The sequence below is a fragment of the Mytilus galloprovincialis genome, chromosome 12, assembly GCF_965363235.1.
Source record: "Mytilus galloprovincialis chromosome 12, xbMytGall1.hap1.1, whole genome shotgun sequence".
NCBI lineage: Eukaryota > Metazoa > Mollusca > Bivalvia > Mytilida > Mytilidae > Mytilus > Mytilus galloprovincialis.
Genome location: NC_134849.1, coordinates 21623545 through 21638567, shown reverse-complemented (window position 1 = coordinate 21638567; position 15023 = coordinate 21623545).

Below are 15023 nucleotides of genomic sequence, written 5' to 3'. Positions count from 1 at the left end.
CTAAAAAATGCTTCAACGTCCTCTTTAGGTAATAAATGCCCCGTGGCAGTTTCAAACGTTGGCACGGGTGTTAATTGTGTCAAAGTACCGGGTGGTTGTATATTGTACTCCGTGTATGTCACATTACCGTCGCTTTCGTGTGCCAGTGTATTGTCCTCATCCGGGTTCTCGCTAGAGATTTCTTGACTTATACTTTCCACGGCTTGTGCTGTCTCGGCAGCAGATTCAGCCGATTGTATCACTACTTGGTGACAGAGGGGAGTTACTCCGTTCGTCGTGTAGAGTTCCACATTAGAATTTGACCTGATGTCCGTGGACTCTGAACTGCTTGAAAAGTGATGATGCGTATCATCACTTGGTTGAGAATTTTCTTGTTCTTGAGTTGATATGACTGTTATTTCTTCGCAAGCTGCTGGGTCTGTTTCCTCATCTGAATATTGTTCAGGTGAATTATTTTGCCAAGTTTGATCGACTTCCGTCATTTTGGAAATAAAGTATAACGCTTCGAATGTAGGAGGCGTTGTTTTAGCTTGTACGGTTCAAAGTCACAAATCCATATACCTGTGTGTTGGTCTCTCGTCACCTGTCGTTGTGAACTCGCGCACCTGTTAAAATTAGATCAGAACATAAGCTACTGTACAACGTCAGCAGAAACACCTACTTGTCTTCAATTTCCAAAAATTTAAAACAATAACACATTGAAATATAAAAAGATTTACATTTAAAAAAAAAAGATATTTTTTTTGTGTTTATTATTCTGATTACATATTATTTTTCTGCAGTCCAGTTTCTTTTCGACTAGGTCCAAAAATAGTTCTCCTTACCTGTTCGGTGATTCAAAAAACATTGTTATAAAAAAAATGGTACAAATAAACTCCTAAGTATCAAGTATAACCACGCCCTTTCTAAACTTTTTGAATTTGGAAGTTGAAAGAAAGGTTTTAAATCCTTAGTTAAGAAGTCTAAAATAATTCCAAGCCAACATGCGTTATTGTCCACAAACTTTCCCTAAATGGTTCGAGAGCAGAGCAAAGATACGAAAACTAGAATGATAAAACTTTATCACTGATTGTGTATTGCCCAACGGTAAAGATAGCGCGCGCGGAGGACATGTTGGCCGTAAAATGCGATAAATCAACGTTTATATTACCATGAAATTCCTGATAAAGAAGTCGAAGATACGCACACAACTTTACAGATAGCCCACTTGTAAAGGAAATATACAACCCGTAATAAGCCAAAATGAACTTTGAACTTTATAGGTATTTTGCATATTATGGCAGCGTAATTTGCCAGGTCGTAATTATTGTAGAGCCCATATTTAATTTTCCCAAGCAACATCGGATTCTAAATGGTAAACAACATAAAGATTTACCTGGTTGTGATTTTTCTTTGATAAGAGTCCAGATAACGCTGTATGGCTTCTAAGTCTTTTTAAGATAAAGTTTCTTTCTTGACGATCTTTAAGCGGAATGAGGACTAATTCGTTCGTCGGTTCCTTTTTATGAATGACAAGGAATTAACAACAGAAAAGAGACACGGCTTCACCATGGGAAAATAAACGTATGGCTTTCCTACCTGTACAATTTTTGACTTCAAACTATACTGCGTGGAAATGCCGTCGTTCACTTGTACTATGGATTTTTTGGTGTTTTGTGATATTTTTGACTTGGATACATGTACAGAAATTTGTGCCAAGCTATATGTATTTTTGTAAGACGTTTGGACTAAAGCATTCACTTATTTTCTTTTGCATTATCTCTGATATTAGTTGCATTTGGGTACAAACTGAACGATTTATAATAATAATTCATGTTCCCTTAATATTTTGCATAATGGCGTAGAGAAATGATAAAAAGAAAAATCGTTATGTTTTGAGGAGGTTGTTCAGAATTCTAACTTCAAAACAAAAAAAAATAAAATTCAAAGTTTTGTCTGTGTCATTTAGGCTTTATATATAAGTTATTACTTTTTTTTAATTGTTATTTGGATGGAGAGTTGTCTCATTGGCACTCACACCACATCTTCCTATATCTATTTATATATTATTCTGACAAAATAGTATTATTTTGTCGTCCGAAATTTATTACAAATATATTCATTGACAAAACAATGAAGATCAGATAACACTAGCAAATCTTTCAATTGCATTACCCCTATATTGCTTTACTTTAAAGAGGTTGCCGTCAAAAGGAGTAGGTCCGGTAAGGGCCGATTTCGGCCTCCGAGTCCAGATTTATCTGATGAAATATTTTGGACACTTTTTAAACACTTAAGTGTCTATTTCATTCGATTCAATTAGTTTATGTGAACGATTTGAACTGATTTACTCATTAGAGACGCTCAAATTCAAGCTTAGCTATGAAAAAAATTATCAAGTATGCCATAATATACCACTTTTTAGATAGTTTTTGTCAAAAATGAAAGTGGCAGCATCCGTGTTCATTTTCAACCTTTATATATGTTGTGTATTATCATCAAATACAACTTACAATTAAATATCAAAAATGACCACAAATACGGCCACTTTCATTTCAGACGGAAACCGTCAAAAACTGAATAAATCAAAATGCTAAAATTTCGAAGATTTCAGTAATTTAGCATGACTTAATGATGCTAGTGACCAGTGGCGGATCCAGGGGGGGGGGGGGGTTCCGGGGGTGCGCACCCCCCCTTTATTTTTGCCGATCAATGCATTTGTATCGGGACATATGTTTTGCACCCCTTTGCACCCCCCCCCCTTTGCCCTGGGTTAGCACCCTCCCTTTCGAAAATTCCTGCATCCGCCCCTGGTGACCGATGCATTGTATTGTCAAACAGAAGTATTCTACTTTCCAATAAATAGCTAAAAGTTTACATTTTAACAATTTTGTAAAACTGCTAAATTTTTGGGCCAAAAAGGGTCTTACTGAGCCTACTCCTTTGTACGGACTGTGGAAATATATGGCGAAGTATAGATTTAAAGTTACCTGTTAAAAATAAATTTCTTTAAAAGATGCGGCACTACGGTGTATAGATTTATTATGGAACAAATTCCAATGAGGTCCCAAACTCAAACAATTAAAATATTTTTTTTATGTATATTCTGTAATGAAATCTTCTGCATTTCACTTTTTGATTTTTGCTATGTATATTAAAGGCATACTTAAGTACAAAATGCTTGTTATAATAATTTGAAAATGTATCTTCAATTTTATACGAATATGAATAAAAAGAAAACACTTAACAATATGAAACTTTAATATCGTTAAAACAGATGAAATAAATACAGATAAAGGTAAAACAATACTCAATACAGTATCGACAAATGCTCTCAAATACTAGCAGCAACTTCACAGTCCACAATCTACTGTTATTTTGAAATACCAGTCGCTGAACTTCAGATGATCGTTCACTGCATGGAACGTGCACTGAATCAAAAGTCAATCCGAATAAGCTCATTTGAGGAAAACCTTTTTCAATGTATACATGAAAAGAAAAACATAGTTTAATGTAATACAGTGCAGTCGGAAACCAGGTTGAAATAGAACAAAAGAATCGAAGCTCTTTGTTAGAGAAGGCGATAAATGTTTACTGTATTGTTTACTATAGTGACAAAATTTTTAAAAGTTAATAGAAACAAACAAAATTGCAATTTTCTTCTCAATTACGAGGTGTTTTATTTTAAAAACACCATTTGCATAAGTTTTCAATTTATCTAGTACATAGTTAAGCAGAACAATTAGATATCAAGTCGACGACATGGGTATCTTTCAAGTTGGATGAAGAAAATGCATAACCTCCGATTTTTATGAAAAAATTACCACGGACGGAAAACATATCAATCTATTAGTTCAGTAATTTTCGTGTCTGCCCTTCCATTATATGACTGAAGAAAAAATTCCAAAAAAGAGGTAACAATTGTATCGAAAAGAGAAAATCGAGTGCACCTTTTTATGTTAGGGCGTGTTTGAGTTGAGTATTTTGTCTTGATATCGTACAAAGTAAGAATATTTCATACATCGTCTCGCTTCAGATTCTATCATTTTTATATATTAAAGCTACAGGTTGACTTTATAACACAAAAAAATCACAGTACTAAAAGATGAAATATATGGGTCAAGTGAAATACCTATCTAATGAGTCACAAAAACAGAGAAGGTGTGTTCGAATAGCTATTTTTTAACTGAAAGTACTTGACGACAGTCTTTCAAGTTGGATGATGAAAATGCATATCTTCGAAAAATTCTAATTTTGTGTGTGTGATTACTAGGGTTTATAGTCTTCATACACTAAAAAAATCTAGTCTGCCCTTCCACGAAATATCTAATTAGAATTTTTTTAAATGTTTATGAATTTTCGAAAATTCCACCTGACAACCGATCAGACAATAGTTTTAAGTTCAATCAATGCAGACAAGATTATTAACTGATGCTCATTAGCTAGTTGATACATTTGTCTTTTAAAATACAACTGACATATAAGGATCGTAATGGTGCAATGTGGATAAATTTATCGGTTTCCAAGAGCAATATTGGTAGCGCGTCATCCCTACAATGGCTTCCATTTCTACGATTGTGAAAATGAACTGGCGTAATGGGGAGATAATTTTGACGAAGTACAATCCTGACTGAGTGTGGAGTAATCTAATGAGTAAAATAAAAACTAAGTGCAAAAGAAAAAATAAATAAATGACTCATTATATGTCATGTTCTGTGTCAAGATAAAATAATTTTGATCTGACTCACCACTACCCCACCCCACCCCAATATACAGAAACACAATATCCTATTCCAAGAACGTCAATAAATGCTGAAATTTAAAGGACAATTTTTCAGTGTACTTATTAATGTTGACTCGTCTTTCAACATAAGACCATAAAAAAGCCGTATGTAAAACGTTTATATCCTGGAATTAAAGGCCCACAATAAATCCTACCAGGATATATATACAATACTATAGAGAACGTGTGAGATTCATCAGAGGGGATCTAACTTTGAGGGCTCATATCATGGCTTTGTAGAAAATGTTCAAAATGTATTATCTGGATAATTTTGGTCTTATGTAATAAATTGTGCCGTCAGAATCACCGATTTGTCAATTTTGCGCATAGTATGATTCTTTTAACTGGACCATTTGCAAAAGGAGTTGAAATTGTGACCTTCATGATTTTCTTGATAGAGGGTTGCTGCTCACAAGACAGCTATTAAACCAAGATTTCCAAATGGTGAAGTTGAAATCATTCCTTCGTAAGTTTTGCGGACGCCATCACGAATTGGTTGACCGTTATGGAATAACCGTTTCACAAATGATATCGGATATGTTCTTTACGTCGTAACTACAATCCCCTTCCCTTTCATGAATGTGACCTCCCGAATTAGACTTTTTAATGGATTTGTTATCACATAAGCAATACGACGGGTGCCACATGTGGAGCAGGATCTGCCTACCCTTCCGGAGCACCTGAGATCACCCCTAGTTTTTGGTGGCCGAGTTCGTGTTGCTTATTATTTAGTTTTCTATGTTGTGTCATGTGTACTATTGTTTGTTTGTTTGTCTTTTTCATTTTTAGCCATGGCGTTGTCAGTTTATTTTAGACATATATGAGTGAAGGTTAAGAATACATAAACATGACAGATAAATCGAGATTTTGTTATAGTTTATTTTCAATCATAAGTTGTGTTGTTAAACACCTTTTTCAATAGTATATATTATATAAATGCACTAACAATAAGAAAAGGAAAGTACAAATAAGAAGGGAAGAATCTCTCCATTGTAAATTCTGGTAATGTCTCCTACCGTTTGGTGACCACCATAATGTCTGATTATGCTGTAATGATTTCCCTTGTAGCAACGCACAACAATGATAAGGACCATAATAACGTTTGAGTATGAAATAGGGTTGTTTTCTGCTCTCTGGTCGGGTTGTTGTCTCTTTGAGAATTCCACATTTCCATTCTCGGTATATATGTGGCTGCCATGTTTGCAAATGAGACAACCATGTAAAAGAGTACACAACAAAATGCCAATTTATAAACAACTATAGTGATCGGTATAGCATGGAAGACTGTATTATAGATACATACGTTTTTATTTGTGCATTTAATATATATGAATCAGTTAATTGAATATCCTTTTGATAAGCTTATGAATAAAATGGAAAATGGAAACTGGGAATGTGTCAAAGAGACAACTAGACGACCAAAGAGCAGACAACAGCTCAATGCCACACAGTGAGATAATCCTGCACCCTGAGGAGGACTTCAGCTGGCCCCTGGACAAACATATGTTCTAGTTCAGCAAAACTGGACGTCGCACTTAACTCTGAAACACATAAATGAACACCAGAAAACACACCAGAAACATACAAGACTAAAAAAGGCCATAAGCTCTTTACGTAGGGCAGGTGCAAAAATACAGCGAAACTGTAAAAGATGAAAATCCTTGAAACGAAGGACATAGTTAATATAAAAATAAGATGTGGTTAAATTACCAATCAAAGAACTCTCCACCAGAGACTAATTGACATAGAAGTCAACGAATATTTAGGTTACAATACGGCCTTCTAAAAGGAACAAAACCCATATCATTCATGCATACAGTAAGCTAAAAAAAAGGTTCAGAAAACCACCAATGTAAAACAATTCAAACCAGAACTTGTCTATAGGTCTCTGATTTATGTACATTTCAAAGGTTATCATTTGTTGCTGTGTTGCAAACTAGTAATTGTTTTCCGTTCATTGTTTTGTACATATAGGCTGAGCCGTTGGTTTTCTCGTTTGAATTGTTTTATATCTATCATGTCGGGTCTTTTTCTGGGCTGACTGTGTGGTGTGGGCTTTACTCGTTGTTGGGGACCATGTGGTGACCTATGCATGGTTGTTGGTTTCCGTGTCGTTTGATCCCTTGTGAACAGTTGTCTCCACATCTTCTTTTGTTCTCTAAACACATTACTCGAAAAACATATATGATGATATGCATACAGTAACAAGCGTCCACTAGGATATCAATCACATGACAGTACATTCTAACCGAGAACCACATGAATACTTTTCTGAGTCAAGTACACATCCAAATACCTCATATACAAAAGGTTATTTCAAAACATAAATGCAGCATTTTTTCTTCGCCAAGGAACATCCCTGTATACATATATAACTAAATCAATAAACGGATATTTTAAGCGTAGATACAGAGGAATTTAATTAACAAACAAAACAGAGAATAGGAATCGTGAACTATATTATAAAATAGTGAATGATTGTGTTCAAAAAATATTTGAAGCCAATTTAATCAGTTTAATGAAAAATATGGTTACTGTTTAAACACACAAGTTATATGAGTGTTTTTGACACATTATCTTTCCTTCTTCCGTGATCATGTGCATGTATATTTACATATTTCAATGTCTATCCGACTTAATTTTGCAAAGATTTCCGCCTAAGCCGGTGCTAGGGACCGTATACAATTAGAAGTAGGGTGACATTTTTATGCCCCACCTACGATAGTAGAGGGGCATTATGTTTTCTGGTCTGTGCGTCCGTTCGTTCGTCTGTCCGTCTGTTCGTTCGTTCGTCCGTTCGTTCGTTCGTTCGTCCGTCTGTCCCGCTTCAGGTTAAAGTTTTTGGTCGAGGTAGTTTTTGATGAAGTTGAAGTCCAATCGACTTCAAACTTGGTACACATGTTCCCTATGATATGATCTTTCTAATTTTAATGCCAAATAAGAGATTTTACCCCAATTTCACGGTCCACTGAACATAGAAAATGATAGTGCGAGTGGGGCATTCGTGTACTGAGGACACATTCTTGTTTTTCTCTGTGTTGAAGCTTCCCCGTCACTTTGAGACAAAAAACAGCAAAAAAAAAAAAAAAAAAAAAGGTGCTTTTTGTGTCTTGAGCATGGACCGATTTTATGTCATGGACGGATACCCCATACCCTTTATTTTTCTAAAAGGTTATAAAGTCTGTATCTTTACACATTGAAAATGCAGGGGAATTGAATACACACCCATTAGACTAATACATAAATATGAATAAGACATATAGGTTAGAAGGTGATAGAGCAGATTGTTACCTTCGAAAAGACATCTTTAAAGAGAGGCGAAAGATACCAGAGTGACATTCAAACTAATAAGTCGAAAATAAACTAACAACGCTATGGCTAAAAAAGTTCAAAAGACAAATAGCACACAAAACACAACATAGAAAACTAAAGAGTGAGCAACACGAACCCAACGAAAAACTGGGGGTGATCTCAGCTATGTGCTCCGGAATGGTAGCAGGTCAAACTCTACATATGGCACCTGTGGTGGCTAATGTTAGTACACACCCGGTAATAAGCATTATTAGTGGGTAGGTCGCATCTTGGGAAAGGCAGCGGGATTGTATTAGTACATTATTGCATGTTGAGAGAGAAGTTTATCTTACACGTTTTTTTTTCAAATACTTTTGTTTTATTTTTATTATTCAACAACATAAGGGAACATTAATCAGATGATTTAATTTTATGAAGGAATGTACATATAGTTTACCTGCATGTATTTTGTTTTGCATCCAGAAAATGAGTTCCGTCGTTTCAATTTTTTCTCTCAAAACAAATGTTAAAGTTATCTCTTTACAGTTTATCTAAATCTCTAGCATTTAGTTTTTTCCTATAACATAAATTTTCATATACATGTATAATTTAAGAAAAAAATCTGACAATCTTTTCTCTACATGAAGCTTGAATAAGCGAAGGTTATGACCAAACTCTTGCTTTTTAATAGTTAATTTGTGAGCAGCAACCTTTTATCAATGAAACCATGATAGGAAATACAAGCTCAGAAATATCGTATCAACAGGGAGATATATCATTTATATGTAGGCGCTGTTGTAACGTTGCTACATCGAAATATGGAAAGTTCACAATTGGGAAGCTGTACTCATCTCTTTTGTCGTAAAGTTTTGTATTCGGCCGACCTTCATGCATCGTCAATTTTTAGATGTAAGTCAAGATATGAGGCAGACTTAACTGTAATTGGTATATGCTTTTCAAGTTCGAGGGGATGGATGCATTCAATATACCAGTAGTCACCAAACTTTTAATCATTTAATGAAATAACACCATCTATAGAGCGGAAAGTACAGTTAAAGGATACTGGTACCTTCTTTTCTTTCTTTTTAATTTAAAATTTTCTGTATGCAGTCAGCCTCATATGGATAAAGGAACAAATCATCAAGAAATGGGGCTAGCAAAGGTGCTTTTTTCTCTCATTTGGATTGTGTCATTTTTTTTACAACTGTTGCTGAGAAAATATAGGAAATGATGTAATATATGATCAATCGAACCATCATAGCATAAATGCCACATATGAACAAAATCACTTGAAAACAGATACAAAATTTGAATCAATTGGTGACACAAGAAAAAGTGGGAAAAATCAAAAATAAAGTAAATGCGAAAAAAGCAACAGGAGCAGTTGGGATACCAAAAATAGTAAAAGGAAGTAGATCTGTCTTTGCACCTCAGCTGATATTAATTGGACTGTAGACATGGGCATATTTCAAGATTTATTTCAAGAAACCCAAGTTACACCCTTATAATATACATAAAAAACCAACCAATTACTTTAATCAAACTATATATACAGACCAGTCAGTTTGTTACCTTTTTTTATGTTGTTTTTTTTGCAATACACTTACATATGACTTCTTTGTTCTTTGATATATTTGCTTTCCTTAGAGGACATGGATGCAAGACTACGCTGTTCAATTACTTGAAGACTGACGTAAATTAAAGCCCTGGACCAAAAACAATTACAGCTGCAGTTCTTATGGATTTATCTAAAGTATTTGACTGTTTACCTGATGATTTTCTATCAGATAAATTATAAGCATATGGTGTACAAAGTCTGTATCTTTGTTAAAATCATATCTTTCTGACAGAAAACAGCAAATTAAAGTCAACATTGTACTGAGTAGCTTTGCTGCCACCCAAAAGGGTGTTCTTCAAGGTTCTATACTAGGGCCCCTTTTGTTTAGTGTCTTCATAAATGATATTTTTTCATTTTGTGAACATAGTACCTTGTAAAAAAAAAGAGACACGTGACAACATGACAAGAAGAAATCTTTAAAGGGCAGGGAGAAAAGTTAAGTTGTAGTTGTTAATTTCTGTGTTATTTTTGTCTCATTGACAATCATACCACATCTTCTCTTTTTTTTTTTTTTTATATTATTTGCTATACAAACAAAAAAAGTATGTATACGATATATTGCCAGGTTGAAGTACATAAAGGAATAGTGCTAGTTTATTGAATGCGTGACGCACTGTGAGTCTGAAAGTAAGTAACCTACAAAAAAGATAACTAAAAAGAACAATAAACAAAAGTAAACGCAGGTGATGATAATTCAGCAAACTCACCGAGCGGTTCCCATCGAGTACCTACAAATGTAAACATAAACAATAGTAACATGAACAACCACAATCAAGTACAATTAAATTAAATCAGGCTACTACGTACAAACGTTGTGTACCATCAGGGTTCTTCATTCCCGTTATCACAACAATACTCCTGCTCTATAGTCCTACATCAGGAATGTACCAACAACATAGTATGCGACATGTTTCGCTTATTACACAGTCACAAATATCACAACAGAAACCGCCATGGGAAGATGAACTATTTAAACGGAACTTAACATAGAGGTCATCAACATTTCTATATCATTGAGAATTAACAGTTATGAACTCAAAAATGTTGGTCATGAAAACAACAAACTAAAAGTCTATAAGAAAGCATTCTAGACTTCGAAATTAAATCAGTATCGAACAATTTAATATTTTTCAATATTCCAGAACTGATTGAAGTTGAAAATTGTTTAGATGTTATACTTGACTTTTGTAAAGTTACACTGAAGCTCGAAAACTCAAATTGATCTCTGATTTTGTTATACTACATATTAGATTGGAAAACTCCGATCAAATTCAGCTGTCAGATGTTCATGGTATTCGTAAAAAAAAGGCGAGAAGATCAATATTAACCAAATTTACCTCATATGTGCACCGTGAACTAGACTTAGTGCGAAATAACGCTAAAACATTGAAAGGTTCTTCGTGTGGAAAATGGAGCAGTTACCAATAGATGTTCAAATTCGCAGGAAAGAACTATAACATTGATGTCACTTATAAAAGAACTTTGTGACCGCTGTGTAAAAGCTTGGTTCGTCAGGGACAAAATAAATTCATGTTGGCGTTATAGTGGTCACCCATGCAGAGAACATGCATACACTTTAAAATATTTATCATGGAACATTAATGGCTCAGAGTCTTGTTATGATGATAATGATTTCTTGAACTTTATAAATAGTTTGTGTGTTTTGTTTTTATGCGAAATAGGTTAAAGAAAGACATTTGGATTAATAGTGAGGATTTCGCTATAGCGACGGTAACTTCGGTTAAAACATTTTTAAAGATATATCTATTGAGTATAACCATCATGGCACTATGCTTATAAAGTTTTCAGTCCAAGCAATAATTTAAATGATGATTTATATATATATATGTTTTGCTTAAATATACCACACGAACAGTCTAGTTTTAATCGTAATGTTGTGATAATGATTTTCATGATGATTAAAGATTATGGTGATATGAATAGCCGCACTGACGAGCTAAATGATATTCTTGTGACTGTGTTGAGCCCGATGTAATTCCTTCTACTTTTTGTACATCTAGGAGTCAAAGTGTAAATATTATTTGCTGTTTTTTCCCGACCACTATATGATATTATCAAGAACTTTGGGGTATTAGACTTTGCTGAATTTTCTGATCATGCTCCTTTATTTATCTCTAGCATGGAGATAGGTCTAAATAACCGACACATTTTTATGGTCCCAAAATTTGTCTATCAATATAGAAAAAAACCTGAGTATTCCAACACCCTGCTTAATCCGACGTTTTTTCTGCCCCCCCCCCCCCTTCCAGCGTGTCGGATTAGGCAAGCTACACTGTACCCACACATACTTAAAATGGGACTCCGGTAAAATCCAAGACTATATATTCAAACATGAATAGTGCCGATGATGGTAATTATGCGGTAAGGGAGATAAACCGTATTTTACATGACCGTGCTTTTACTGTTTTTTTTGTGTGTGTGGTAAAACTGTACGTAGCCCAACATATGTAAAACGCACATGCCAAAATTACGACTGGTTTATCCAATATTGTGCTTCTGCGAGACGAGACTTTAACTCCGTTCGAAATTTTACCAACGTCATCCAACTGATGCAAACTCGTCTCAGGCGCGGATCCAGAGGGGGGGTTCCGGGGGTTGGAATCCACCCTTTTTTTTGCCGATCAATGCATTTGAATGGGAGCATATAGCTGGACCCCCTCCCCCTTTACTCTGGGTTGGGACCCCCCCCCCTTTTAAAAATGGCTGGATCCGCCCCTGCGTCTTCATTATATTTTAGCCCAAAATACATACAATCGAACAAAACCGTTGGTGGTGACCAACTATAATTATATATAAGCGAGCTAAAGGCTATGATCTCTTCGAATTTGCAAAATATGACCCTCGATGATTTAGGTCGGCATTTAAACCAATGAATAACAAGAATGTGTCCCCAGTACACGGATGTGGCCAATCCGCACTATCATTTTCTATGTTAAGTGGACCGTGAAAATGGGGGAAAATCTCTAATTTGGCATTAAAATTAGAAATATCATATCATAGGGAACATGTGTACTAAGTTTCAAGTTGATTGGACTTCAACTTCATCAAAAACTTCAACCTGAAGCGGGACAGACGGACGGACGAACGGACAGATGAACGGACGAACGAACGAACAGACGACCCACAGACCAGAAAACATAATGCCCATAAATGGGGCATAAAAATAAATGTCATGCTGAAAGTGACTTATTGATTTCGAACAGGTACTTGGTGGAAATCCTCCTGATATATGTGATGTTATAAATTCTGATTGAATGACATTGTTATAGATTCGTGGGATACGGAAATCTCCAAAGATGAAATTCTTCAGTCTATTTTTATAAACTTAAGGGGGCTCCTGGGTATAAATGAATTTTTTTTTCTAATATAGGATTTCGCTATATTTTTTCATAAATGAACTTTATCATATACTTAAAAGAAAAATGAAATAAAAAAATGGGGTCACCGTTCATTTAAGCTAAAATCTGCCTCTAGAAGAAGCATACATTTTTGTTAATGTCCTTTTTTTCTGTTGAACTAATAGGAGAAAAAGAGGAAATATCGAAATAAAAAAATAACCTAATATAAGAAATTGCTTAAATTTTACAATTATTTAGTTTATGTACAGCTTATTTGAAAACAATAATAAAAAATATAGGTCACCGATGAGTTAAAAAAGATATTTCAAATTTAAGGCCAAAAAATGGCATTTTTGCACCAAAGGGAGATCATTTGGAGCTTTTTCAATTTTTAAAGTCATCTGGGGCCAAACCAAATATTTTTTTTGGGTTGTTTTTTGTACCATATCATAAAGTAACAACTAATAGTGTAATAAATAAAATTTGTAATGAAAAAATAAAGGTTAAATTTTTTGCTAAAATTTTTGTACCCATGAGCCACCTTAAAACAGACAAAAGGTTGGAAAATGACAGTATTGTTAATGAAATGATTATTGCCGAACTTTTTTGCTCTGATTTTGAAAATGCTTTTTAATTTAATATTCAATACGGGGATTTTCCCTGTTTTTTTGGACAGAAGTTATCCTTATAACAATTTCATTTATAGCAATTTCATTTATGCTTTTTTAAGCTGCAATTGAAGTTTGTACGTCTTTATAAAATTACAAGAGTTCGGACACTAAATTATTCACTTCAAAATGTTTGGCTGCAATTAAAAAAAAATAAAATCCTATATTAGTGCCGTTCAAATATATTAGTTTAGTGCTAGTTAGACCCCGTGGTGGGCTAGGGTGGGGGTGGGGGTGGGGGAGGTTGGGTGTATTGTTTTCACATGTCGCGCCGTAAAAACGATTTATGATTATTGCTTAAAACTTTACACACTTCTTGGTTATATTAATCTATATATCTGTATACTAACTTTGTGGTGATGATTCATAATTTTATTTTAGAGTTTATTTATTGAAAAAAAGGGGGGGGGTTCACATGTCGCGCCGTATCTCAAAAACGATATCTGATTATTGCTTAAAACTTTGCACTCTTCTTAGTTATATTAATCTAAAGATCTGTATACCTTTAGTGATGATTCAAAGTTTCATTTTAGAGTTATTGAGTTTTTTGTAAAAAAAGAGGGGTTTTTCACATTTCGCGCTGTTTCTCAAAAACGATTTACGATAATTGCTTAAACCTTTACACACTTTTTTGTTATATTAATCTAAAGATCTGTATACTTTTTGGTGATGATTCATAATTTTATTTTAGAGTTATTGAAAAAAGGGGGGTTCACATGTCACTCCGTATCTCAAAAACGATTTATGATTATTGCTTAAAACTTTTCACTCCTCTTAGTTATATTAATCTAAAGATCTGTAAACCTTTTTGTGATGATTCATAATTTTATTTTACAGTTATTGAAAAAAGGGGGTTCATATGTCGCTCCGGATCTAAAACGATTTCTGATTATTGCTTCAAACCTTACTCTTATTAGTTATATTTTTATCTATATCTATTTTTATGCCCCACCTACGATAGTAGAGGGGCATTATGTTTTCTGGTCTGTGCCTCCGTTCGTTCGTCCGTTCGTTCGTCCGACTTCAGGTTAAAGTTTTTGGTCAAGGTAGTTTTTGATGAAGTTGAAGTCCAATCCACTTGAAACTTAGTACACATGTTCCCCATGATATGATCTTTCTAATTTTAATGCCAAATTATAGTTTTGACCCCAATTTCATGGTCAACTGAACATAGAAAATGAAAGTGCAAAGTTCAGGTTAAAGTTTTTGGTCAAGGTAGTTTTTGATGAAGTTAAAGTCACAACTACTTGAAACTTAGTACACATGTTCCTTATGATATGATCTTTCTAATTTTAATTCCAAATTAAAGTTTTGACCCCAATTTC